Source organism: Procambarus clarkii, chromosome 3 (assembly GCF_040958095.1).
Source record: "Procambarus clarkii isolate CNS0578487 chromosome 3, FALCON_Pclarkii_2.0, whole genome shotgun sequence".
Taxonomy (NCBI): domain Eukaryota; kingdom Metazoa; phylum Arthropoda; class Malacostraca; order Decapoda; family Cambaridae; genus Procambarus; species Procambarus clarkii.
Window position 1 is genome coordinate 37181352 of NC_091152.1, and position 27923 is coordinate 37209274.

Genomic DNA, 27923 nt, shown 5'->3' on the forward strand with positions numbered 1-27923 from the left:
TGTAGGCTTCCCGGGCCTCACCAGTCAACCTGCTCTGGACCAGAGCAGCCCAATCATCTTCCCGCCACTCCTTCAGAGTTGCTATCCGTTCAAAGTGTTCGAAGAACGCCTCAGCTTCTTGTGGTTCGAACGTAGGTAAGTCACGTTCCCTTACCTTGAGGTCATCCCACCGTGCAGGCAGTGAGGGCAGACCACGTTCAACGCGACGCAATTCGACTTCTTTCTTTGCCTTTATCTCCTCCAGTCGCAGTTGTCTCTCTCCTTCTTCTCACTGCAGCTGCAGCCGTGCTTCTCGCTCATGCTCCTCTCGCTGCAGCTCAGCTGCACGTTCCTCTCGTTGCAGCTGCAGCCGTGCTTCTCTCTCCTCTCGTCGCAGCTGGGCTTCCAGTTGCATCTTCATTATTTCCAGTCGCAGGCTCCTCTTACTACAGCTGGACCTTCCACTGCTCCCATGTTCACTGTGAATTCCCTCCACACTGGTAGGCGCTTGGGGTGGCTCTAGTCGGGACGGTTCACCTTGCGACGGCTCTCCTCGGGACGGCTCCTCTCCCGTCGCCTCCTCTCGAGCTGTGAGCTGTGCCATGATCTCTATCTTTCGCTCCGCTACCTTAGTCGTCCTCAACCTAATCCCAAAGTGGTTTGCCACTTGTTGGAGCTGGGCCTTGGTACACTCTTCCAAAATTCTCTCGTCCTTTGTGTCAATAAATTTCTTTACTTTGTCCTCCTCCATCTCTATATCATTGAGCATACACGACAGCACAAACAAGTTAGTAGGCACTAATTTCACCGTTTCAGTCCCTTAGCTGGTTGAGTAACAGTACTACTGAATAGACTGGCCACACTGTATTAGTACCCTGGCAACACTTGTCTTGAAATTTGGGCCACACTGTAGCTTGATCCCCGCTTCCTGGCGAAGTTCCCAGTTCTTAGCTACTGGGGTTCGAATCCTGGCAAGGTCGCCAGTTCTCTGTCACGTGGGGGTGGGCCGGGGCTTTGCTAGCACTCAGCTGCTAGGGGCTCAAAAGGCCGAATACTCAGCCCCTCCGACTCCCGGGATTCACCGGAGTCTCCTTGGTCACATAGGAGAGGACCAACAATGCCTCACCTTTTCAGGCCCTCAACGTCCAGCGTCGCCGCCGAATATTTTCAAGTTTGGCACTCTTTTGCTCAATAAACTTGCTTCCTTTTTGCTTCCCAGAAGCGCGGGGTCTCCAATACGTGAGATGGGCTGCGATAGCCAGCTCTAATCCACTAAGAAAGGCTTGAAGAGCCTCAAATCCTTGAGAGATGACCGAGATGCGTCCTCTCGCTTCCAAGGTCAGCTCAACTCTGATGTTGGCGCCGCCCGGTGCACTCGGTGACGTCACGGTGGGCCCTGATTGGTCGCCCGCGACCTAAGTCGGCCAATCCGCGATCGGCTAGTGTCCCTTCCAAAAGTCATATCTGCAGTAGGGGATACTCTTTCATTTTATATCAGGGCGCCAATTTCGCCTTACTTACAACTTATAATGTAACTTTCTCCCTTAACTGGCAGCCGGTCTGGTCGCCACATATATCAATAGACTCCCTGAACCTCAGAGAATCAGTAGGGAGAGCTGATACGACTCTTAAAGCGGGAAAACGAAAGAAATAGGAGAGGGCACCGTAACACTATGCTCCTCCATTTTCCCCCATACTCCTCAATTTTCCGCCATACTCCCCCACTTTCCCCCATTCTCCCCAACTTTCCCGCATGCTTCCCAACTTTCCCCTATACTCCCCAACTTGCCTCCATACATGCATATTTACTTTTCCCTTCCTGGATGGGCCTGGACTCAGGCAAATTATGGCTATACCTGAACACAGGCCGGGTCTCACTAGGCCTGGACTCTGGCTTGGCTGGGCCTGGACTTGGGCCTCTCTGGGCCTGGACTCGGGCAGGGCCTGGCTATAACTGAATACGGGTTGGGTCTCGCTAGGCCTGGACTCTGGCAGGGCCTGACTATACCTGAACACGGGCCGGGTCGTGCTAGGCCTGAACTTCGTCCTGGCTGGGCCTAGACTCGGGCCTGTCTGGGTCTGGACTTGGTCAGGGCCTGGCTATAGCTGGACATGGGCTTGGTCTCACTAGGCCTGGACTCGGGCCTGTCTAAGCCTGGACTCGGGCAGGACTCGGGCCTGGTTATAACTGGACACGGGCTGGGTCTCGCTAGGCCTGGACTCGGGCCTGGCTATAACTGGACACGGGCTGGGTCTCGCTAGGCCTGGACTCGGGCCTGGCTATAACTGGACACGGGCTGGGTCTCGCTAGGCCTGGACTCGGGCCTGGCTATAACTGGACACGGGCTGGGTCTCGCTAGGCCTGGACTCGGGCCTGGACTCGTCCAGGGACTGGCTATAGCTGAACACCGGCTGGGTCTCGCTAGGCCTGGTCTCGGGCCTGTCTGGGCCTGGACTCGGGCAGGGCCTGGCTATACATGGACTCAGGCCTGGCTATACCTGGACTCGGGCTGAGCTTTGGGAGAGGCCTGCTGCGAGTCAAATAGGTGCACAGAGTCAGAATTCGGCTCAAAAATCACGCTCAGGAGTAAAATTTCCGACATTTCAGATATTAAAAAAAACTGCAGGGGGGTTTGGGCAAAATTTGACCCATCGCCGTTTTGAGTAATCTGCATATTTTCGGTATAGAATGTCGTAATTTGGAAATGAAAATCGGTGCAGAGTCAGAATTCGGCTCAAAAATCACGCTCGGGAGTAAAATTTCCGACATTTCAGATATTAAAAAAAACTGCAGGGGGGTTTGGGCAAAATATCATTAATCGCCGTTTTAAGTAATTAGCATATTTTCGGTATAAAAGTTCGAAATTTGAAATGAAAATAGGTGGAGAGAGTCAGAACTCGGCTCAAAAATAAAGCTCAGGAGTCAAATTTCCGACATTTCAGATATTTTGAAAACTGCAGGGGGGGGGGCAAAATATGACCCATCGCCGTTTTCGGTAATTAGCATCTTTTCGGTATAAAAAGTCGTAATATGAAAATGAAAATAGGTGCTGAGAGTCAGAATTCTGCCCAAAAATCACGCTCAGGAGTCAAATTTCTGACATTATACATATTAAAAAAATCCAGGGAGGGGGGGTTTGGGCAAAATATGACCCATCGCTGTTTTCTGTAATTTGCATATTTTCTGTATAAAATGTCGTAATTTGAAAATGAAAATAGGTGCAGAGAGTATGAATTTGACTCAAAAATCACGCTCAGGAGGCAAATTTCCGACATTTTAGATATTTTGAAAACTGCAGAGGGGTTTGATCAAAATATGACCCATCGCCCTTTTCAGTAATTTGCATATTTTCTGTATAAAATGTCGTAATTTGAAAATGAAAACAGGTGCAGAGAGTCAGAATTCGGCTAAAAAATAATGCTCAGGAGTCAAATTTCCGACATTTCAGATATTTTGAAAACTGCAGGAGGGGTTTGGGCAAAATATGACCCATCGCTGTTTTCAGTAATTAGCATATTTTCGGTATAAAAGGACGTAATTTGAAAATGCTCCCCCATTTTCTCTCATACTCCCCCACTATCCCCTATACTTCTCCACTTTCCCCCATACCCCCCCCCACTTTTCCCCATACTCCCCCACTATCCCCGATACTCCCCAACTTTCCCCCATGCTTTCCCACTTTCCTCCATATTCCTCCACTTTCCCCCACTATCCCCTATTTTCCCCAATACTCCCCCACGCTCCTCCACTTTCCCCCATACTCCCCCATTCTCCCCGACTTTTCCCCATTCTCCCCAACTTTCCTGCATGCTTCCCAACTTTCCCCCATACTCCCCCACTTGCCCCCATACATACATATTTACTTTCCCCTTCCTGGATGGGCCTGGACTCAGGCAAATTATGGCTATACCTGAACACGGGCCGGGTCTCGCTAGGCCTGGACTCTGGCTTGGCTGGGCCTGGACTTGGGCCTGTCTGGGCCTGTCTGGGCCTGGCTGGGCCTGGCTGGGCCTAGACTTGGGCCTGTCTTGGCCTGGACTCGGGCAAGGCCTGGCTATAGCTGGATACGGGTTGGGTCTCGCTAGGGCTGGACTCGGGCCTTTCTGGGCCTGGACTTAGGCAGAGCCAGGCTATACCTGAACACGGGCTGGGACTCTCTAGGTCTGGACTCCGTCCTGGCTGGGCCTAGACTCGAGCCTGTCTGGGTCTGGACTTGGTCAGGGCCTGGCTATAGCTGGACACGGGCTGGGTCTCACTAGGCCTGGACTCGGGCCTGTCTACGCCTGGACTCGGGCAGGACTCGGGCCAGGCTATACCTGGACACGGGCTGGGTCTCGCTAGGCCTGGACTCGGGCCTGGCTGGGCCTGGACATGGGAAGGGACTGGCTATAGCTGTACACTGGCTGCGTTTCTCAAGGCCTGGACTCGGGCCTGGACTTGCGCAGGGCCTGGCTGTAACTGAATACGGGTTGGGTCTCGCTAGGCCTGGACTCGGGCCCGCCTGGGCCTTGGAGTCGGGCAGGGCCTGGCTATACCTGGACATGGGCCGGGCTTCGCTAGGGCTGGACTCGGGCAGGGCCTAGTCATAACTGGACCCGGACCTAAAATGACCGAACCTAACCCTACCTAACCTAACCTATCCTAATTTAACCTAAACTATCACAACTAAGTAAATAATTAATGTTCTGAATACAATACAATAATAATAATTCAAATATACTAATTGGAAGCATTTTATTAAAAATAAAGAAAATCACTCGGCCTATTAGGCAAATCTGGGCCTTGCATAGTAGGCAGAGAAGTGCGTTCTGGCTACTAGTGTAATATATTTATTTATATATATTATATTATATATATATATTATATATATATATATATATATATATATATATATATATATATATATATATATATATATATATATATATATATATATATATATATATCACACACACTCATGGCATGCTCAATAATTTATCTAACGGTTCCATATATCATAACCAGAGTCTGTATCATTAAACAAAATAGTGTATAAATATTTATTTACAATAATGAAATATACATTTCACATACATTTTCAGTCACCTGGTGAAGAATTTATTATATCAACCTGAATCAAGAGTTCCAGCTAAACAAATACACTAAAGCACAATTCTTTTATTCAGGAGTTAAATACTGTACTGCTGCTTTATCTAAATTTAACCAAAGACTATTAATTTTTGCAATTACATTGCAGCAGCCATAGAGTTACTTGTCTTTAGTGAAGGTAAAGTCATACTTCCTGTAGTCCATGCCACCCATCTTGTGTTCAAATTTCGGGATCAATTGATATCCATGGTCCTTTCCATCCTTGTAGAGAACAGCAATACAACCAAGGGCAAATCCTAGTGGTATACCCACTCTGAATGAACGTTCTGAAAAATACTAGCTCTCTTAACACGTTAAAGCAATAACATGATGCTTAACACAAGTACTGTATGTACCTCATAGCAGTAGATTAATATACAAGAAAATTATTCCCTTAAGCCATCTAAGAGTAACTGGGTGAAGGAGTAAAAAAGAGGGGTATAGTGGTCTGGGGGATTGAATCTGGTGCTGGGGGTTTTGACCTTTGGCCAGTCTGCACAGACTCATGGCACACCTGGTGATGTCGTGAACTCCAAAACGATGGTCCCAATGGGAGCTAAGCCTAACCCCTTCTCCTGGGCCCCGATTGGTTAAAAGAAGAAGGAACCATTAAAATGTGTAGCGCAAAGAGCTACCTGTGCTAGGCGAGCTGCCTCATTCAAATGTGGGCACTAACATTATATGCATCTATTGTCCATTGACCCAAGATATCTGTGTGTGCTAACCTGAATTTCATCAAATTGACTATGATTTTTATAGGGAATTCACCAATTAGCTACAAATCAACCCTCACATTTCCCACTATTGTCGTAGAATAATAGTAGGAAAAGATAAGTCTCCTACTTCTTGTGGCCAAGTGCAAAACCTGTACCAAGGCTAAAGAAAAAACATGATTGATATAGCAGTACAATAAGTGGATCAGCGTGTGTGGGACAGAGTAACCTGTATGAGGGGGTGAATTTGCCGACATGTTATATAGAGCAGAGACCTGGATGATCTCATATTTGGTGGCCTAGAAACCTTCCTTGCCACATACCTTCACAAAAAATACTTGCCCACCACATGAGTGGAATTGTTGGAAGTGCTATGTGCAGCTTCCAGTTGACATACCATGGGCAATCTTCATTGTGTCATTTGTCTACACTACTTGTCAAATTTCATTATGTACTATAATAAAACACCATTCCATAGAATTAATTACTAATCTAGGAAATCAGAAACTTCTATTACAAAGAGATTAAAAAAAGGTTAATTACATACTCTACAAGGTAGAGTTTTTAAGGGGGGGGGTGATATGACTGAAATATCAAAAATGTATGCAGGGGGATACTAAATATTAATATGGTGCTAAAAATAAAAAAGGTAAGGTAATTATCAAAAGAAGGCACCAAACCGGGAAGGCTATGTTGCACCATCAAAGTGCGAAATAATCAGAGGGCGCTAAATATCACCAAGAATGCCAGTATGAGAACAAAAAGGCGAACGATATCAAAAGTATTCGATTCACCTAGAATTCTATCGAGGGACAAGTGACCGCGAGGGACGGTCAGAAAGCAAGACACACGCTCGTCCTGGAAGTCAGGACATTCAACAAGGATATGCACAACTGTAAGAGGACAACGCAATTCGGACAATAAGGAGCAGGGCGGCGCTCCATTAAGTGACCGTGGGTTAAGCGAGTATGACCAACCCGCAGCCGTGCCAAAGCAGTTTCCCACCGCCGGTTACGGTGGCAGGAGGAAGGCCACAGGGACACACTACGTTTGAGAGTACGCAGCTTGTTACCAACCACAGAGGACCAACAACCCTGCCAACAGGCAAGAATGGAAGAATGAATAACAGGATAAAAGTCGGAATAAGGAATACCTTTACGGGAGATGGGACAAGAACGGATAGCTTCCTTAGAGCGGCATCCGCACGCTCATTGAAAGAAACACCAATATGGCTGGGAACCCAGCAAAACTCTACTGATTTAAATTTACTAGAAATAAGAAACAGCCAATGTTGAATCTCGATGACCACCGGATGGACAGGATTAAAGAAATCTAGAGCCATGAGGGCAATACGAGAGTCAACCACAACCACAAAGGAGGAATGAGAATGAGAAAGCAAGAGACGAAGAGCATAGAGAATAGCATAAAGTTCTGCTGTAAAGACGCTAGCCTCCGAAGGGAGGCGACACATATAAGTACGGTCAGGAAAAACAACAGAGTAGCCCACACCGTCCGCAGACTTAGACCCATCGGTGAAGATGGAAATAGAGTGGGAGTGCGAAGAAAAGTGCTCAGGGAAGAGGCTTTTCAGAATTGTAGGAGGGGTAAAGGCTTTAGTAACACAAGTCAAGGACGTACAAAACTTGGGAAGGGGGACTCTCCACGGAGGTAAGGAAGGAACAATACGAGGAGAAACATTAGAAATATGAACAGAAAGAGAATCCTGTAAGCAAGATAACCGGACAGAAAGTGGGAGACGATGAAGAGGAACAGGGGCTACAGGAGGAGGAAAAGTCAATGCACGACAGAGGCGAGAGGAAGGATGTTGGAAGGACCGCGCAAGATAGCGAAGACAGTAGCGATCACGGCGGTCCTGAAGAGAGAAAGCCAGTGTCAACATACAAACTAAGGGCGGGAGTCGAACGAAAGGCACCAGAGCTGAGACGGAACCCAGTATGGTGCAAAGCATCAAGACGGCGAATAGTAGAAGGAGAAGCAGAAGAGTAAGCAGGGCAACCATAATCGAGTTTAGACAGGACGAGAGAGGAGTGCAAATAGAGGAGCGTGCGCCTATCCGCTCCCCAAGAAGTATGGGACAAAACCTTAAGGAGGTTAAGGGCCTTAGAGCATTCAACTCGGAGGTAAGAGATATGGGCTGACCAAGACAAACGAGTGTCAAAGACTAACCCCAAAAGCTTCGCGGAATCCCTGTACACAATGGGATGACCATAAAGCGACAAAGAGGGACGAAGAACTACATGCTTCCGAGTAAAAGTCATAGCACAAGTCTTAGACGCAGAGAACTTTAAGCCATGATCGGTGGCCCCAAGACGACACGGCATCAATCGCAAGTTGAAGCCGCCGTTGAAGGAGAGGGGAATCATCACCCCGACAGCAAAGGGTAAGATCATCGACATAGAGAGCAGAGAAGACACCAGAAGGAAGAGAGGAAAGAAGACCGTTGAGGGCAACTAGAAAAAGAGTAGTGCTCAGAACACTACCCTGGAGTACACCCTCATACTGCTGAAAAGGGGCAGAGAGAGCAGTATGCTAAAAATAAAAAATAAAAGAAAATTGGACAAATTTAGATTCTAAAAATATCTATGTATATATATTGGCTTGGAAATAGGGTTATAGATTTAAAGAACAAATTACTTTTTAACACAATACATAGAGATTTGCTGGATTGTTTCAAGTACTGTAGAAGCTCGATAATCCGGGGCCCGCCGATCCGGAAAATACACTAATCCGGCAAAAATCTTGACCAGATAAAGTTATTTCCCTATTTGGCCAAAATGTCCTTAGAACCTGGACTAGCAGATATTTGGCCACATCAGCGTATACTGTTAGAGAGTCAAGATCCGACCCGGTTAACTTGCTACCGATGTTGCCCAATCTGGACAAGCCGGACAAGTAGAGATTATTCCGGATCACAAAGGCAAGCTTCGGGCTGTACCGTATTAATCCCATATAGCTGTGGCTCGAGGAGTGTGATGTAGGAGGGGTGGGGTGGGTGGGTAGTGTCGGGAGAGAGGGGAGCATTGGGAAGGACTGCCTGGGGAATAAGGGAGCATGCAGAGGGGTCTATACAATACAGTAATAACCAATAATTTTAGAACAATTCATCACAGTTAAAAACAAAAGAAATATTATATAATACTCTATTATAACAAATACTGTATACAAGATTCCTTAAAGCAATTTGCACAGGCTTAAGTTTGCTCCTTAAATATTGGGATTTTTTTCCGCCTGGCGGCCTACGTAACGTGCTGCACCATCAGTGAAACATTTGTTAAATAACTTTTTTGTTTTCATAGTAACAGTGAACATTTTTGCCCAAGACTATATCTGGAAGCAGCATCAATCATTCTGGAGGTGTTAAATGAAGAGGGTTTCCCCTAACAATTAAAGACAAGTAACATGTTATGCAACTTTGTGAAAGTGGCTGGTTGACTTCAAGTGTTGCCAAGGACTTTAATATAGGCACTAGTTCTGTTTCTGATATATGGAAACAAAAAGGGCAATACCTAAAATACATTTCAACCAGTGAGAGTGAAGGTGCTAGCACTAGCAGAGGGTGCAGTAGAAGAATTTTAAAGCATTCAAAGCACGTGTAATTGGATGAGGCTGTGTACAAGTGGTTTGCTCAGCACCGCACAGCTGGCGTGACAATTCGCGGTCCAGAAATAAGAAATGCTGCAAGCAGGTTTGCAACAAGCCTTGAAATAAAGGATTTCCAAGCAAGTGATGGGTGGGGTTGCAAGGTTCAAAGCAAGGCACAATATTATTAAGAGGAAAATTTTTTGGGAAAATTTGAGTGCAGATACAAGCAGTGAAGAACTATTTAAACATCATTTAAGAACATACATTTTGTCAAATAATTTATATTCTTATCAAATTTATAATGCTGATGAAACTGAGCTGTATTGGAGGAGTTTACCGGAAAAAACTCTAGCTATGAGGAGTGAGGGTTGTGTGTCAGGGCGTAAGGTTAAAAAGGACAGGCTGTCGGCCATGATATGTGCCAATGCCGATGGCACAGACAGAATCACGTGTGCAATTGTTGGTAAATCAAAGAAACCAAGAGCTTTGCAACATTGCTTGGATAAACTGCCTGTGAAATATTATAACTGAAAGAATGCATTGTTTACACAGGCGATCTTTCTTTCTTGGTTTCATGATGTGTTCTGCAAGGACGTTCGTGATCAAGTTAAGAAACTCTAAGTGAGGCAAAGCAAAGTTCAGGCTTTGCTGTTGCTTGATAATGCACCAGCCCACCCCAGAATTGACACGTTAACCTCACATGATGGCAAGATAACGTGTATGGCACTTCCTCCTAATATAACCTCTTTCATCCAGCATATGGATCAGGGCGTTATCTGTGTCATGAAGAGGTTGTACACCAAAAAGATGTTCAGCGAAGTTTTGGTGGTTTTGCCTTAAGAAGATGATGTGGAACTCTGTGTGGATAACAGGGCTAAAAGAACCCTTAAGAATTTGAAGAACTCTTCCATCGAGGAAGCCTTCTATAACTGGGCCAAGGTGTGGAGTAAAGTAAAGGATTAGATTTTGAAGAATTACTGGAAATAATTCCTCACATGTACGGTCAACAATGAGGATGAAGAAATGAATTTTGTAGGATTTACAGATGAAATCCATGGAATATTCAGAAATGCTGGCAAAAATTTAGAAAGACGGGATGTGGTTGATTGGCTTGAAAAGAGATGCTAATGACCCTGGATATGGTGTGATGAGTGAAGAAGAGATTCTCCAGTCTATTACTGGTGAGGTTAACAAAGAGGTGGAGGATACCTGGTTGATACCTGGTTGATGGGGTTTTGGGAGTGCTTCTATTCCCCTTCTATTCTATTCTCTATTGACTTGTGAGAGTTTGGTCCACCAGGCTGTTGCTTGGAGCAGCCCGCAGGCCCACTTCTCTTGAAAATATCCACAGTTTTTCCGGCAATATTTCTGATAGTCGCTGGTAGGACGTTAAACAACCATGGACCTCTGATGTTTATACAGTGTTCTCTGATTGTGCCTATGGCACCCCTGCTCTTCACTGGTTTTATTTTGCATTTTCTTCCATATCGTTCACTCCAGTACGTTGTTATTTTACTGTGTAGATTTGGGACCTGGCCCTCCAGTATCTTCCACGTGTAGATGGAACCGAAGGCAACGCCGGCTCCAAACCTGGCACCTGTGGCCTACCCCAACGATCCGAACCCCGAGCCCTGGCACAACTCTTCCGGGAAGAACCCCTCCCCCCCCCCCAACAGGACCCCAGGAGAACCAACAAGTCGGACATCGGACGACAGCTAGAAGAAGCTGCTTGCAAATACCGCTCAACCGCAGAGTCCACAAGCAGCATGGGACAAAAGGGCGAAGAAAACCTAAAAGCCAGGGCCCAAGCAGATTCTAAAGATAAGGAGAGCACAACCTGCCAACACGCGAGATGCACGGCGAAAAAACGCGACACCTCATTCCGCAAGATTGGAACAAACAGCTTCAGCAGCGCAAACGACGCATGACCAGCCGAGACCAAGGCACAAGGCCAGGGATCGGCCCCAAGGGCCTCTACATCCTCCGCAAGCCAATCCAAAGGCACCTCCAGGAGGGAAAAGAAGTGCAAGACCGAAGCCAACAAGCCACAAGCTCAGTCCTCGACCACAAGCGCAGCCAACAGGGAGGAAACCTGCACGTGAAGCTGAATTGTGCCAGCATCCCGCAGAAGAGCAGGGCTGAACAAGCAAGCATTAAGGTGCTCAAATTCGCCCCCCAAGTAAACCTGGACCACGTCAATGCCTTGCACCACTCAAGCGTGCGAGTACGACAGAAAGCACTCCAAGCATCCAACAATGGGCAGTCCGCAAGCCAAGACGACTCCGGAACTTCATAACGAACTGAGTATGGGTACAAAAACCCAAACCAAAAGGAAGACGGATCCATTATAGAGGCATGATCCGGGTCGCGCAGGAGGCAAGCCGCAATGGCTGCCCGCACCTCGGTAGACAAGACACGGGAAGCCGAAAACCTTCGGAAGGACGGAACTGAAGGTCCCACAGGGATACGGAACCGAACCCAAATCCAACTTGTACGCAGAGGAGGAAAAAGAAAACCCCCACTTCTTGTAACAGAAAGCCCTGCTCTGAGGATTGGAAAACCCATGTGGGGTACAACAGGGCCCCAAGGGCTCCCAAGGTAGCTTTTCCCCAACCCCGGGAACCTCCACATCAGGCCCACTGGTCAGGCCCCGGAGCCACAGCTGGAGGAATGAACTCGAATGCCTCCGTCTCCACCCTGGAAGGGGCAACCACCGAAACTGCCCAAGTTTCAGAAACCTCTAAATCCCGCCCCGACTCCGAAGCCCTCAGACGCTTTGGAGCCAGAAGCAAATGGGGAAGGGATGGACCAAAACCACCTCACATTAATTGTTATATAATAACTTAGATCAATAGCATCTTAAGGTTGATTGCTACTGCTGCTTTTATATATCTTAGTTAATAATAAATATAAGTGTGTATTAACCCTTAAACTGCACATGGCGTATATATACGCCATGAGTAACATGTCCCACCGTGTGCATGGCGTATATATACGCCAAAGGGTGCAAGGCACGATTCAAATGTCCCGCTGTTTACAGGGGTCACCCATACCGTAGCCAGGGGCGATTGTAAACAGACGCCATCTTGGAAAAAAAATCTAGAGCAGGCCTCCTTTGTTTCCCAGGCCTTAGTTAGTGGCCAGACACCATGGGGAGCGCACCACGACCCAGCATCCGACCTCGCTCAGCGCACTGCGCCGTGCAGTCTTTGACCGAAGACGAAATAGCCAATGAATTGTTTAAAGACGTTGATGAATCTGATATTGACGAACTCGGATATAGATGAGGACTATACACAGCCTGAGGAAATAAAAACCACGGACAGTGAGGGTGAACAAGTTGGTGCCACGAGGGTGAGGATGCCATGAGTTACCCGCTACTACTCAACACCACTTCGCACCCCAAGCACATAGTTCATGTGTTCCATTGCAAGTTTATGATATGATCGACGAGTTTGAAACAGGTGAATTATTCTCTGATTTTAGTGATGCAGAATCGGAGAACAGTTTTGCCACGGCTGCTAGTGCCAGTACAAGTTTCGCCGCATCAGCTGCCCGCCCAGCCAAGCACCGCCGCATAGAACAATATGGCGACAATGAGGTACAAATCCCCCTCATGTTCCAATACTTTTCCCTCATCGACCCTTCCTGCCCCTACTGTTGCTAGATCTGCTTCAGCTCCTGGTCCCCGGATTCCTCGCCGTGGTGCAGCTAATGGCTCTCTGAAGACAGCAGGTTTATTTGTGTGGAGTGATGGGGGAAGATTTTGTTCCACAAATTCCTGACTCTGACAATAGAGATGTGGGAATTACAGATCTTTTCCCTGATACAGGTGACAAAATGAGTGAAATGGACTTCTTTACTACATATTTTGATGAGCCGCTCATGGAACATATCGTTCACAAAACGAACAGACTTGCGGCTGATCTCATTGAAGGTGAGGAGGTATCAGACTTTTCACGACTACAGCGTTGGAAAGAGACAACTGTAGGTGAACTGTATGTTCACAGTGAGAACTGTATGTGTTTTTCGAAATTTGTATGTCGATGAAACATTGTGTGAAACACACAATATCACATTATTTGAGCAAAGACAATGCTGTTCCAACACCATTGTTTGGGAAATATATGTCCCGAGACAGATTTCTGTTGATCCTATGGTGCCTTCATTTTGCAAATAATGCAGACGAGAGACAGGATGATAGGCTTTAGAGGGTGAGGCACGTGCTAAATGAACTGATTGGAAAGTTCCGAGATTACTATGTACCAGCTTAGAAGCTGTTTATTGATGGATCCCTTGTGCTTTTCAAAGGACATGCTGCCTTCAAGCAGTATATTCCCTTAAAATGCCACCGATTTGGATTTAAATTCTTTGTGCTCTGTGACTGTGAATCAGGAATGGTGTTACACATGATACTGTATTCCGCTACAAATGTAGACATTTCTGCTAATGACCAACATGGCTTCTTCAGGTAGTGTGGTGAAGGCACTGCTTGCACCATATCTGAACAAGGGCCATATATTGTACACAGATAACTATCATACCAGTCCCTTACTAACCAAATTCTTGCTTGATAATAAAACTGGAGTGTGGCACAGTAAAGCCAAAACGAAGGGAAATGCCTGTGTTTGACACTGCTATGCAAGTAGGTGATTGCGAGGTAAGAAAAAGTGGTGCAATACTTTCAGTGCGGTGGAAAGACAGACGTGAAGTGAACATGCTGACCACCATTCACCCTGGGTCAATGGTGGACAGTGGCAAGGTGAACAGAACAACAAAACAAGTAATATATAAGCCAGATTGTGTGATGGACTACAACATCAACATGCGTTTAGTTGATAAATGTGACATGATGGTGGGTGCTGTAGAGAGAGTACGGAAAACAGTGAAGTGGACGAAGAAAATGATTTTCCACCTTATTGACGTAACAATGCTGAACAGTTACAACATGTATCTTGTGAAAACAGGTAGAAAACCATATTTCCGTTCATTTAGTTTTCAAGTTGTGAAACGAAGTTTGCCAAACTACGTAAGTTTGGCAAAGACACCCCTGGCATACAAAGACCCATTCGAGACCCAAAATTGAACCATGCTCATGCACCCAGGCTCGCTTACAGGGAGGCCTTTTTGGCACACCAAATCAAGAAATTACCACCAACTGGAGCTCGTGCAGCAGGCCAGCGTCGGTGTGTTGTGTGTTCCAGCACCAAAATGAGGCCACAGAAACGTAAATTGGTGTTGACATGGTGTGAAGCATGTGCAGTCCCTCTGTGCCATATAGACTGTTTCGCACAGTATCACAGTCTCCAGGACTACTAAATGTGTAATACTTTTGTAAATAAATGTACATATCAAGTTAATTTTAGTGTTTATATTGAAAAACAAAAACAAATACTTTGTATATTTCCTGTAAACTATACCATTTTGGTGGGCATACTAGTGACACTAATATGTGAGCGCATAGTGAGTTTATACCAGTTTTATTATAATACAACGCCTAGTGATAATTGGAACAATACTAGCGAAAAAAATTATTGTAAAATGTGCCAAGAATATTGTAAATAATGCCGCGAAAATAAATTCTCGGAAACTCTGGCATCCTGAGTGGCCGTGAGTGACGGCTCCTTGACGCATCACCCTTGAGCGCTCACGCTCTGTGACGTCATCGGCCAACTTGTTGGCTCAATTATGTCATTGGTAAGTACAATAGAATTTTTGTTATTATTTTTCCTGTGCTCTGGGGACACAAATTAACATGTTTAGAAGACAAAAAAAAATTTAGAATTTATTTTTTTTTGCGCACAGGGGTGTGAATGTCCTCAGGACCCCTTAGCAGCTTAAGGGTTAAAGAGGAAAAAGTTAGGAAAGAAAATCCTTAAAATATAGAATGGCACTTTGTTGCATCACATGGAAGGGTAGAGAGACTTAGATGCCAAGTTCACTCGGGGCAAGCACGATACATAAGCCTCCAGAACAAAATCTCATTTTAGCAGGGAAATACAGTACAGAGTGTATACAGACTGTACACACAGTTCTAATAGTTAATAATGGTGTGATAAAAAATACATAACACAAATGCAGGCGATGAGTCACAAAGTGGCTGAAATATATTAACCAGACCACACACTAGGAAATGAAGGGACGACGACGTTTCGGTTCGTCCTGGACCATTCTCAAGTCGATTGAGAATGGTCCAGGATGGAACAAAACGTCGTCGTCCCTTCATTTTCTAGCGAGTGGTCTGATTTACATAACACAAAGTACAAAATGTACATGTCTAGATATTAAATCAGCCAATCATATTATATAATGTATTTATCTAGAGAAAAAGATAAACTTACTGGCAGCTCCAATTACACTCCCTGCAGCATTTCCTCCAAGGAAATAATTTAAGCCGTCATCTTTGTTTCGCAGATTTGTTGATACACACTTCACTGCTGCAAATGTTGCCCCTGCAGCCGCAAGAGGGAAAGTCACCTGAATGTATTTAGTTAGTGTGGGCACATAACCTTGAGGTTTTGTGACCATTAGCACATCTTAAGTCGATAATACCAACCCTGCAATACAAATATTATTAATATTCTATTGTACTATAATACAAAAAATAATGCAACACCTTTTCAACATATTTTTAAATGTATTTACAACAGTAATTTATTAATTATTATTCATCCATGTAGGCATAATAAAAAAACCAGCGTTGAATGTAATGAAACGCCATTTTCTGGGTGAGTCCCGGAGGCTCCCCGGAGCTATCCCAGGCTGATATGCAAATGTCAGACTTTGGCATCAGTCATGTGTATGGAGTTCTTAGGCCTACCGGGGACCACGGCCAGAACCGGGCCCCCTCAGAGAGGCAAGGGGAGCAATGGCCTATAGAAGCCCCCGTGTGGTTGGAAGCATTCTATGTCTGCCATCGACCGGAACAGGCACCAGAAAGGTAAGCGCCTCAAAACAAACCCTTATTCTGGTTAAAATTGCTACCAAAAGCCGAACTAGTAGATAGAACTCCCCAACTAAAAACAAGCAAACTAGTGTGACGTCACACCGCCGCGCCGCTGTCTGCGCAGCTCCCCCCTCCCCGGGAGTTGGAAGGGGGAGCCCCAGACCCCCATGCCGGCTACCCACACATCAGTTCTTGAGGCTGGATGTCAAAAACGCGAAAAAACGCCGACTGGAGGGAGGGAGGGATGCCGGGGAGCCTCTGGGACTCGCCCAGAAAATGGTGTTTCATTACATTCAACGCTGGTTTTCTGGGGGGAGCCCCGTCGGCTCCCCGGAGCTAACTACCCACAGATGGAAAAAGAGGGACTTACCCGGGATGCGGTTGTCGCTCACTCCTCAACTCGAAGCTGAGACAACTGGCTGCAACCACCGACCCAAAGCAACACCGGCCCGACGGGGCCCAGGTACATTCACAAGGTAACGAGCAGCCAGGACCCTGTTCGACCGCCAAAATCCCCGCGCCGGAATATCAGACCAAGACATATTCCCAAAGATGGCAGCAAGAGCCGCAAACTTACGAACATCATGGGCACGGGAATAGACCGCAGGCTGGCTGGACTTAATAACCCTGCGGACGAGCTGGGAGACCTGAACCCGCGAACAGGGAAGAAGGGAAACCGGATCAACCCATAGCACGTCCCCGGACACAGAAGCCGTGGCGCGCAAATAACGGCGAAGCGCAGCAACCAGACACAATACATGATGCACCCCCGGCCTGACCAACCAAGCATCAACCACCCATGGACCTCTCCGGAACGCAGCAGTCTCATTCTTCGCCAGTAAAGAAGGAGACGGCTGCAAACGAACAAAATTATCACCACGTCCAAAAGAGCAGAAACCCCTGTGCCGGAAGAGAGCATGAATCTCCCCTACCCGACCCCCAGAGGCCAAAGACAACAAGAAAAGTGCCTTGGAAAAACAATCCTGGACCGAAGGGGCCACAACGAAATGAGGAGACGAAAGGAAAGCGAGCACTCTGTCCAAAGACCAGGACGACTCAGGCGACGCATGAGCAGGCCGGAGGTGAAACAACGCACAAGACAGCTTGCGGAATGGCGCAGACGTAACATCGATACCGAAAGCAAGCTGAAGCGGCTCCGCCAGCGCCGCACGATATGAGGCGACAGTGTTAGGCATAAGATGACGGTCCTGAAACAACCACGAGAGGAAGGACAAGACCACCCGAACAGACAAGGAACTAACACGACGAAGACGCAAAAAGAAATGGAAGGACCGCCAGGAAACTTCATACTGCCGCCGAGAAGAAGCCCTCAGGTGGGACACCAACAAGGAGGCCACCTGATCACCATTGAGATGATGAAATACTCAGTCAAAAAACCCATAAGACTCGAGGAGAAGATCGAACCAGCCACGTGACGTACTGGCCCGATCTGCTGAAAGAGGCGGAGCCGCGGGAAAACCCTCGGGTTCGGACACCGAGCAACCAGCGCCTGAAACCAAGGCTGGGCCGGCCACCAAGGGGCCAGAAGGACAACTCTCTCGTGGTAAGTCTCTAAGCGAGTCAGGACCTGGAGCAACAGCCGAACCGGGGGAAAGAGGTACAGGAACCCCCACCTCGACCAGTCTAGCCGAAAGGCATCGACCCCGACGGCCTCGCGATCGGGGAAGGGCGCCGCATAAACTAAATAAAATGACAGAACCCCCCACCAGGCAAAAACAAAGAAAAACAAAACCCCGCAAGAGGACAGCGAACCCCAAGGAACAGAGCCGGCCGCGATGTCGGGAATACAAGCTGAGCAGCACCCTGCGCCCCTACCAGTGTAAACTGCCTCTTACCTGCCGGTAACAAGGGAGAACAGAACACCCAAGAGCCCAACAGGCGGCCGAAAAACCGAAAGTAAAACGGACCAGCAGAGGCAGACCCCGAGGAGCCTGTGGAAGGTGGCCCCAAGCCCCAAGGGCAGTACTTACAGGGCACCTAGGGAAGGCAGCCCTAGGCGCATGCAGCCCGAGAACTGAAGATAACTCCTGGCTCTCGCACCCACAAAACCAACACCACACGCAAAGCACAGTGCAGTAGCGACACCGGAGCCGGAGCACACGACCATCGCCTATAGCATCAGTCTCAAGAACTGAGGTGTGGGTAGCCGGCGTGGGGGTCTGGGGCTCCCCCTTCCCCCTCCCGGGGAGGGGGGAGCTGCGCAGACAGCGGCGCGGCGGTGTGTGACGTCACACTAGTTTGTTTTCGGTTGGGGAGTTCTATCTACTAGTTCGGCTTTTGGTAGCAATTTTAACCAGAATAGGGGTTTGTTTTGAGGCGCTTACCTTTCTGGGTGCCTGTTCCGGTCGATGGCAGACATAGAATGCTTCCAACCACACGGGGGCTTCTATAGGCCATTGCTCCCCTTACCTCTCTGAGGGGGCCCGGTTCTGGCCGTGTTCCCCGGTAGGCCTAAGAACTCCATACACATGACTGATGCCAAAGTCTGACATTAGCATATCAGCCTGGGATAGCTCCGGGGAGCCGACGGGGCTCCCCACAGAAAACATAATAAAGTTACCAGACATCAGCCACTCCCTGTAAAAAACCAGCATTGAATGTAATGAAACGCCACTTTCTGGGTGAGTCCAGGAGGCTCCCTGAAGCTCTTACACTAATTCAATGCCATACTACTAGGTATCATCAGTCATGGAGTTCTTATTGGCCTACAAACAACTCATGCTCGCTCCCTCCCTCCCATCGTCACTGGTTCAAGGCCAGGCGCACCAACATTCCTCCTTCAAGGATCCTGTTTGTGGTATTATTACCCTATGTACACACATTATATATAAGTATCTACATGTTTTGCTTACCATAACTGTTCAACTAAGGTGGTATAGTGCCCAAAGAGCATAGTAGCCACCCTTACCCAGCATGATAAGTCATGCAGATGCTGCTACCTCCCTCACCAAAATGGCTTCTCTCAACACTCCTTTTGCTGTCATTACACTATATAAACACGTTATATATATAAGTACTGTATCTACATTTGTGTTCACCATAAGGAATCACTAAGTTGGTATGCTGAGTCAGACAGCAGCAAGAAGTGACCACCACACACCAGCTAGCCCACTCCCTTCCTACCTCACCTCACCTGACTCACCAACCTTCTCTTCCCACCATACTGTTTTTTGCTTTTATTCACTATATACAGACGTTATATATAAGTATCTGTATGTTTTGTTCACCATAGCGAACGACTACGCTGGTATAGTGAGTCCAGACAGTAAAAGATGGTCACACATAGTCAGCACGACAACTACTTACCAACTGGGTGCCAAGTCATGTGGGAATAATAGGAAATGACATTGCAGACAAAGCTGCAAAACTTGCAACTAAGAGAAGAAATGTAGACATTTACATACCACAGAGTCTATCACAGATTAAGAGAGTAATTAGAAACAGAGCAAGGCAAAAGATGTACAGTGACCACAACACAGCAGTTGCAACATCAGGATCTGCGGGTTGGTACAAGAATTCAACCAACTACGAAATACTTAGTTTGATGAAAGGGAGCAGTAGAGCCACAGAAGTACACTTACATCACATCAGGCTTGGATACCCATAGGAAATAGGCTTACAGGTTCCGGAAGATGAGAGGAAATGTCAGCACTGTGAAGAAATGCCAGACAGACCACTGGAACATTATCTAGCATAGTGCACAGTTACAAACCCATAAAGATTTCAACTTAGATTCAACAGAGCAGAAGAAGTTGTTAAACACATATGGCAAAATCTTACTGAAGCGACCATACTTGTCATAAATACTCATACTCCGCCCAAGTAAAACAGAAACAAGTAACACTTAGTGGGCCAGCCAGAGGCTTAGGGCCCGCGCAGGAATATCCCTGCAAAAAAAAAAAAATAAAGCACGACAAGCCAAGTCGTGCTGACTATTCGCCCCAGCCCTTTGCCAACATCCTGCTGAAGGGCAGGGGCGAACAAACACGCACTGAGGTGCTTGAAGTCACCCCCAGGTAAACCTGGACTACCATCAACGCCTCATGCCACTCAAGTGTGCAGGTACAACAGAAAGTACTCAAAGCATACAAAGACAGTACAGGGGAGTCCACTAGCCAGGACGACTCCAGAACCTCATAATGAACCAAGTAGGGAGACGAAGTCCCAAACCTGAATGAAGATGGGTCCATTATAGAGGCATAATACAGGTCGCGCTGGAGGTAAGCTGCAATGGCCTCCCACACCTCATGAGGCAAGATGTGGGAAGCCGAAAACTTCCGGAAACACGGAACCAACGGACCCGAAGGGACACGGAAGTGAACCCAGGGAGGGGCAGACACCAAATCCAACTCATACACAGAGGGGGATACGAAAACCACACTTCTTGCATCAGTAAGCCCCGCTCGGAGGGTAGAAAAAGGCGGGGTCCAATGGGGGGCCCAAGGGCCCCCGCAAGTCAGCCCCTCCCCAACCCCGGGAACCTTCACACCAGGACCAGGGGCAGACTCGTCCTCCAAAGCCCCGGCCTCAATAGAAAAAGCTGGGACAGCCGCTAAGGGAAGCCCAGGCAGGGTACTGCGAACCGGTGCCCAAGTCTACCAATCAAACCTCAAAAAGCTGAACCCCCGGGACATGTCCACTCACGGGGGGCCTAGCAGGGAATACCACCCAGAAACACAGATATGTATATAATCTTAAGTATAGATAGGGGCAACCAACCAAGGACAGACCCAACTCACACCAGGCAGGAAAACAAAAACAAAAGAACCCCCCCCCCACAAGAGGACAATGTACCAAGGCGGAATAGAGCCGGCTGCTATAATTGGTGATAACAACAGTAGTGCAGTACCCCTCGCCCCTTTCAGTGCAAACTACCCCTTACCCTAAGGTAAACAAGGGAGGAGGAAACCCCCCAGCACCCAGCACACTCAGGGCGGTCAATTACCGAGCAGCAAAAGACCAAACAGAGATAGACCCCAAGGTGACTTGTGGAAGATGGTCCCAAGCCCCAAGGGCAGTACTTACAGGGGCACTTAGGTAAGGCAACCCTAAGCACATGCAGCCCAAGCACCTGTGAAATTACTCCCAGCTCACACACCACCTTGAAGATAGCACTACCCACAAGGCATAGCACTGAACACAGTAATCAAGAGCTAGAGTCACACAACCAAGCCTCACACACATCAGATGAGAACTGAAGGTGTGGGTAGCCGGCGTGACGGGTCTGGGGCTCCCTCTTAGCCCTCCCGGGGAGGCGGGAGCTGCGCAGACGGTGGCGCAGCACATGGTGACGTTATGCTCATTTGCTCGTTTTTATTTGGGGAGTTCTGTCCACTCGTTTGACTTTCAGTAATAGTCTCAACTAGAATGGGGGTTTGTTTTGGGATGCTTACCTTTCTGGGTGCCTGATCCAGTCGATGGTAGACATAGAATGCTCCAAATCACTTGTGCAATTCTATAGGCCATTGCTCCTCATGCCTCTCTGTGGGGGCCAGGACCCAGATTCACGAAGCAGTTACGCAAGTACTACGAACGTATACATCTTTCCTCAATCTTTGACGGCTTTGGTTACATTTATTAAACAGTTTACAAGTATGAAAACTTCCCAATCATCTGTTGTTATTGTTATAAACAACCTCCAGGTGCTTCGGAGCTCATTAACTGTTTAAAAGTTGTAAACAAAGCTTTCAAAGATTAAGAAAAGGTGTACAGGTTCATAAGTGCGTGCGTAACTGCTTCGTGAATCTGGCCCCAGGTTCTGGCTCGTGGTCCCCGGTAAGCCTAAGAACTCCGTTCAGACTGACTGATGCCAAAGTCTAATACTGTACAGTGGTACCTAGGATTATGAGCATTCCTGGTTACAAGTTTCTCAGGTTACAAGCAGGATTTGCTTGGAAAATTTACATCGGGATACGAGCATTTTGATACACTTACGGGCTGACCTAGCGTGTGGTGGCACAGCGAGCGCCCCTCAGTTTACCAGTGCCTCGCGCCCAGTGACAATCCCGCTTGAATTCTTCACAAGGATTTACAGTGTTTTGTAGGATATTTGGCCATTTGAGCATAAAAGTTGTTATTATATATCTCGCAATGGGTCCCAAGAAAGCCAGTGGTAAGGTTCAAGGCGAGAAATCGCAAGTGAAGATGACAATAGAGGAAAAGCAAATCGTTCGGAAGCATGAAAATGGTGCACGTGTTGTTGAACTTCGCAGGCAGTACAACAAATCCACGTCAACGATATGCACTATGCTTGCCAGGAAAAAGGATATTATGAGTGCTAAAGTGGCAAAAGGAGTATCAGCAATCATGAAACAAAGACCACAAATACTTGAGGAAGTGGAAAAGTTGTTATTAATTTGGATACACAACAAGAAGTTAGCAGGTGATAGTGTTTCAGAGGCCATCATTTGTGAGAAAGCCAGGGTATTGCATGAAGACCTTGTAAAGAAAACGCCTGGAACGAGTGAAGATACGAAAGACTAAGGCAAGCAGGGGATGGTTTGAGAAATTTAGGAAAAAGAAGTAGTATTCATAGTGTTGTGAGGCATGGGGAGGCTGCCAGCTCAGACAAACCAGCGGTTGAAAGATTTATTGAAGAGTTTAAAGAGTTTTCAGAGGCTGAGGAATACCTACCACAACAGGTGTTTAATTGTGATGAAACAGGACTGTTCTAGAAAAGACTGCCTAAGAGGACATACATTACCAAGGAGAAAAAATCATTGCCCGGACACAAGCCCATGAAAGATAGGTTTACGCTTGTGCTGTGTTCAAATGCAAGTGGCGATTTCAAAATTAAACCCTTGCTCGTGTATCATTCTGAAAATCCAAGGGTTTTCAAACCGTATAAAGTGCAGAAAAACCAAATGTGTGTGAAGTGGAGGGCTAATAATAAGGCATGGGTGACTAGGATTTTTTCCGGAGTGGGTGAATGAAGTGGTGTGCCCTGCCATAGAAAAATATCTGCAGGAGAAACATTTGCCACTCAAGGCCCTGCTTCTCCTCGACAATGCTCCTGCTCATCCTCCAGGCTTGGAAGATGAATTATTGCACAGACAGTAATTTTCTCGCAGTAAAGTTCCTTCCTCCTAACATCACTCCTCTAATTCAGCCTATGGACCAGAAAATCATAGCGAATTTTAAGAAACTTTATGAAAGGGCACTTTTCCGGAAATGTTTTGAAGTAACTGAAGCCACAAACCTCACCCTCAAAGAGTTCTGGAAACACCATTTTAACATTTGTAGTTCTTTAAAACTCGTTGACAAAGCCTTGCAAGAAGTGACTCAAAGAACCCTGATATCTGGCTGGAGAAAATTGTGGCCTGAATGTGTGACAGAACTAGACTTTGAGGGGGTTTGAGCCTGTAAATGATGCGCCTATTGTTGAGGAAATTGTTACTCTGGGCCGGCAAATGGGCTTGGACTTGGATGGCGATGATGTAGGGGAGTTGGTGGAAGAACACAACGAAGAACTGACCACCGAAGAACTCCAAGCCCTTCAAAAGGAACAGCAAGAAGACCCAGCTGAGGATGTTTCTCCAGTGGAGGAGGATGAGGCAGTACAGAATGTCCCCTCTGCAACCATTAAGAAGTGGTGTCAGATGTGGGAAGAGATGCAAACTTTTATTGAGAAGACTCACCCAGAGAAAGCTGTAGTAGGCCGTTGCATTAATCTTTTCAATGACAATGTGATGTCTCACTACAGAGACATCTTGTGAAGAAGGGAAAAACAATCTTCCATGGATATATTTGTTGTGAGAACATCGAGCAGTGAGCCACAACCAGGACCTAGTGGTATGCAGGGGAAAACGTGCCAAAGAATGCACCCCTGAGAGGTCCTCACTGCCTGATGTTATAATGGAAGGGGACTCCCCTTCCAAACAGTAACTCCTCTCCTCCTCCCCCCTCCTCACCATCTTCCATACACCAACAGCAATCATCAGCAATGGTAAGTAATAACTTGAACATAGTTATATAGTGTAGATTTTGATGAATTAGGTATAAAATTTAGTTTGAAGTGAGGTTTTTTGGGTAGTCAGGAACGGATTAATTCATTTCCCATTATTTCTTATGGGGAAATTAGCTTCAGTTACGAGCTTAAACTCTTAAACCGAGGTACCCCTGTACGTGTGTTTCCGCCTACAGTTTAGACCTATTGTCTTGTGTATGACCCTCTGTCCTGCGTGACAGCGAATACCACCATTATCCTCATTTTAATAAGACAATCAAAATCCTCAGATTAGGCAAAATTGTAATTAATTTTTTCAATAAAGATGTCAATAATAATAATAAGAGATATCCTCCAAATATCAGTCTTTGCAAACTGTACTAATTATACAATCTAGATGCCACATTTACCTTGAAAGTCTTTTAGCAATAATAGAATTTTGATTCATTAGTGTAGAGAACATAACTAGATAGGTAGGTTATCTTGAGATAATTTCGGGGCTTAGCGTCACTGCGGCCCAGTCCTCGACCAGGCCTCTTTTTTTTTGTTACACCCCCCCCCCAGGAAGCAGCCCATAACAGCTGTCTAACTCCCAGGTACCTATTTACTGCTAGGTAACAGGGGCAACAGGGTGAAAGAAACATTTTGCCATTTATTTTCGCCTTCACCAGGGATCGAACCTGGAACCTCAGGACTATGAATCCGAAGCGCTGTCTACCCAGGTGTTAGGCGCCCTGAAATAAATAAGTGCCTAATAGAATGAAATAAGGCGTCCTTGGGGCTGCTTGTCACACGAGGTTCCTCATTATAGCCTTGGTTTGCAATAAGCAGCCTGAGAGCAGCAGTACACCAAGAACTTCAACAAAATCTTTTAGATCTGAGAGAAAGTGAAACCGACACCAGTAATTCCATCTATCATCATACTATCATGCAAGAGGAATCACACATCTATAGTTTATCCAATAAAATCAGCAGACTTCTAGATGTTACTCAGTTACAAGTATCTCTGGGAAGTCTCATTATCTGCTGATGTAGACCTGACCAAACGTAAACTGTGTAAAAAAAATTATTCGCAAACCCTCAGTCACTACGTGATGGCATGCCAAAAGATATGCGAATTCAGAGACAATTCTATAACAAATGTTCCAACGATGTGTAAATATTTAATTCAAAATGATCTGCTACCAGAAATCTTGGCCAATTATTCCCAGTTTGCTAACTGTAGGTGGTAACTGTAACCTATCCACCGCTGCCCACTGGATGGGGGACGGTGTGCAGGACAAACATGTAAATTGTGACACTAGCTCTTCACATGTCAGTTGCTTAACTTAAAAACTGTACTTGTGGTCGATCTCGAGCCCACTGATGATGTGCATTGAATTTTGTAACTAGCTCATCAAGATTGTAACTCTCTTAGCTAAATGAATTGTGGGGTTCCCTGAGCCCATTATGTGCCTCTGTAACCCTTTCCACTACCGACCATAAGATAGGTATAGGGTGCATAATACATGAACTGAACTATACTAAACACCTAGACTTTGTAGACTACCATCATTTCAATAGGAAGACATTAGGTCACAACTTACCAAGACATCCACTATACCGCGCCACAACAGATACCTTCTCGAAGCAATCTTTGCCATCGGGTTGGTCGGCGTACCCCATTATTTTACTGAAAAGATATTACGGGAGGTTTACGCACCGTCCCAGCTGACTCCAGCACAACAATGTTGACAGTCAACACATGAAGTTCTCCGGGCCGCTCGGTTCGGCCCGTACGTATTTTATATATCAATTAAATGTTAACTATACAATATCTTGTCGAGCACTCAGTATAATTAAAAAAACAGTTGGAATGTATACTTTATTTTGAACAGCTAAAGGCAAAGTAGCGATAAAAAGTGAATACTACAAATTATATATGACCTAAGAAATTATTGTGTTTCTTGTTCGAAGCACATATCAAAAGCCGGTGCACCCTTTTTCTGTGGTTGGGAGAAAACGCGCACAGAGTGGGGGACTTGTTTATTTTAATAATAATAATAACTAATATAATGATAATAAAAAATAAAAAAATAAAATGTTTATTTAGGTAAGGTACATACATACAAGAAATTTTTACAAAGATTGGTTGACTTATAGGTAGAGCTAGTACATACAATGCCTAAAGCCACTATTACGCAAAGCGTTTCGGGCATGAAAAACTTAAATGACAAGCTTAATACTAATTGAGCATAAAGAGTAGAATGAAAACAAGAAATGAAAACATAGCTGAAAAAGCAGCACAAATACAATTATGTCAACAAACAGCGCTCTTTAAAAAAAACAGACATTGGTTGACAATAGAAGGGTAAGGTAGGTTACAGGGAATTTATTACGTATAGCTTCGTTTTTATCTTAAACTGGTTGAGAGAGGTACAGTCTTTAACATGGTTGGGAAGGTCATTCCACATTCTGGGCCCCTTGATTTGTAGATATTAAAGCTTTGGTTGATTACATTGACAACTTGATTGGTAATCAATAATTATAATGAATTAGAATGAATGATAAATAATGAGTGACTATAATGAATAACAATAAAATATTAAAGAATAATTATAATATATAATCATTATAATGATAAAGTATTAAATTAATTACTATTTATTTTGGCCCGACATCACTCGGTACCCCTACTCAAATCTCTGAATATGTTAGATATTAAGTCACTGCACATTCTCTCATATGTATTATACATATATAAAACGCTGAACTGTAATGCCAATCCTGACCTCAAAAGCTTCATTGAAGGTTGTAACAGAACCCATGAGCACCATACCAGAAATAAATACAGTTTTGATATTCCAAGAGTACGACTTAATCAAACTAGTAATGCTCTACAAATCAAGGGACCCAGAATGTGGAATGACCTTCCCAATCACGTTAAACACTGTACCTCTCTCAACCGCACGGCCAATAGTGCTGGACTGATGTCCTCGTGCGAGGTTCCATCGGGCCTGAGGTGGATCTCGGCCGGCACCCGCCAGTTGAGCGGGGGGGGGGGGGGGGGGGTTCGCTCATGCTGTCCAAGTGAGAGGTAACGCTTTGGCCACGCCGTCAAGGGCCACTAGGGGTCGCTCAGGTGCCAGTGGCATGTGTGATACATGCAGGAAACCTGGCACCCCTGGGCACATCTCACAAGCATGCCCAAGGACGCATGGAGCACGGGTGGTACGTCATGACGATATCACCCGGTTCGTAGCTGGTCGTTTGAGACAGCGAGGGTATGAGGTTGTGAGGGTGGTGCGGATACCTGATGGTGGGACCTTTTGCATGCCAGACATCATTGCTTGCAAAAGTAACGAGGCCATAATTCTTAACACCCAGGTCTCGGCTAACGGCTTTCCACTCTCCCGGCCACACCAGAGCAAATGTGACCGGTATGACACCCCCGAGATCCCTCAGTGGGTCAGGGATTACACCGGTGCTAATGCAGTCTCTGCCTCCTCAATTACCTTGAATTGGAGAGGCGGGTTCAGCATTGAGAGTGCCCGTGTTCTTAAGAGGTTGGGCTTGACCAACAGAGATTGGGAGATCTGCTCCGTAAAA

At 46.2% G+C, this 27923-nt stretch overlaps 1 pseudogene; it reads right to left on the reverse strand.

Moving 5' to 3' along the window:
* Window positions 1–5005: 5005 nt before the first annotated feature.
* LOC138368219 (NADH dehydrogenase [ubiquinone] 1 alpha subcomplex subunit 11-like) lies at window positions 5006–26065 on the reverse strand (annotated as a pseudogene).
* Between the last annotated feature and the right edge of the window lie 1858 nt (window positions 26066–27923).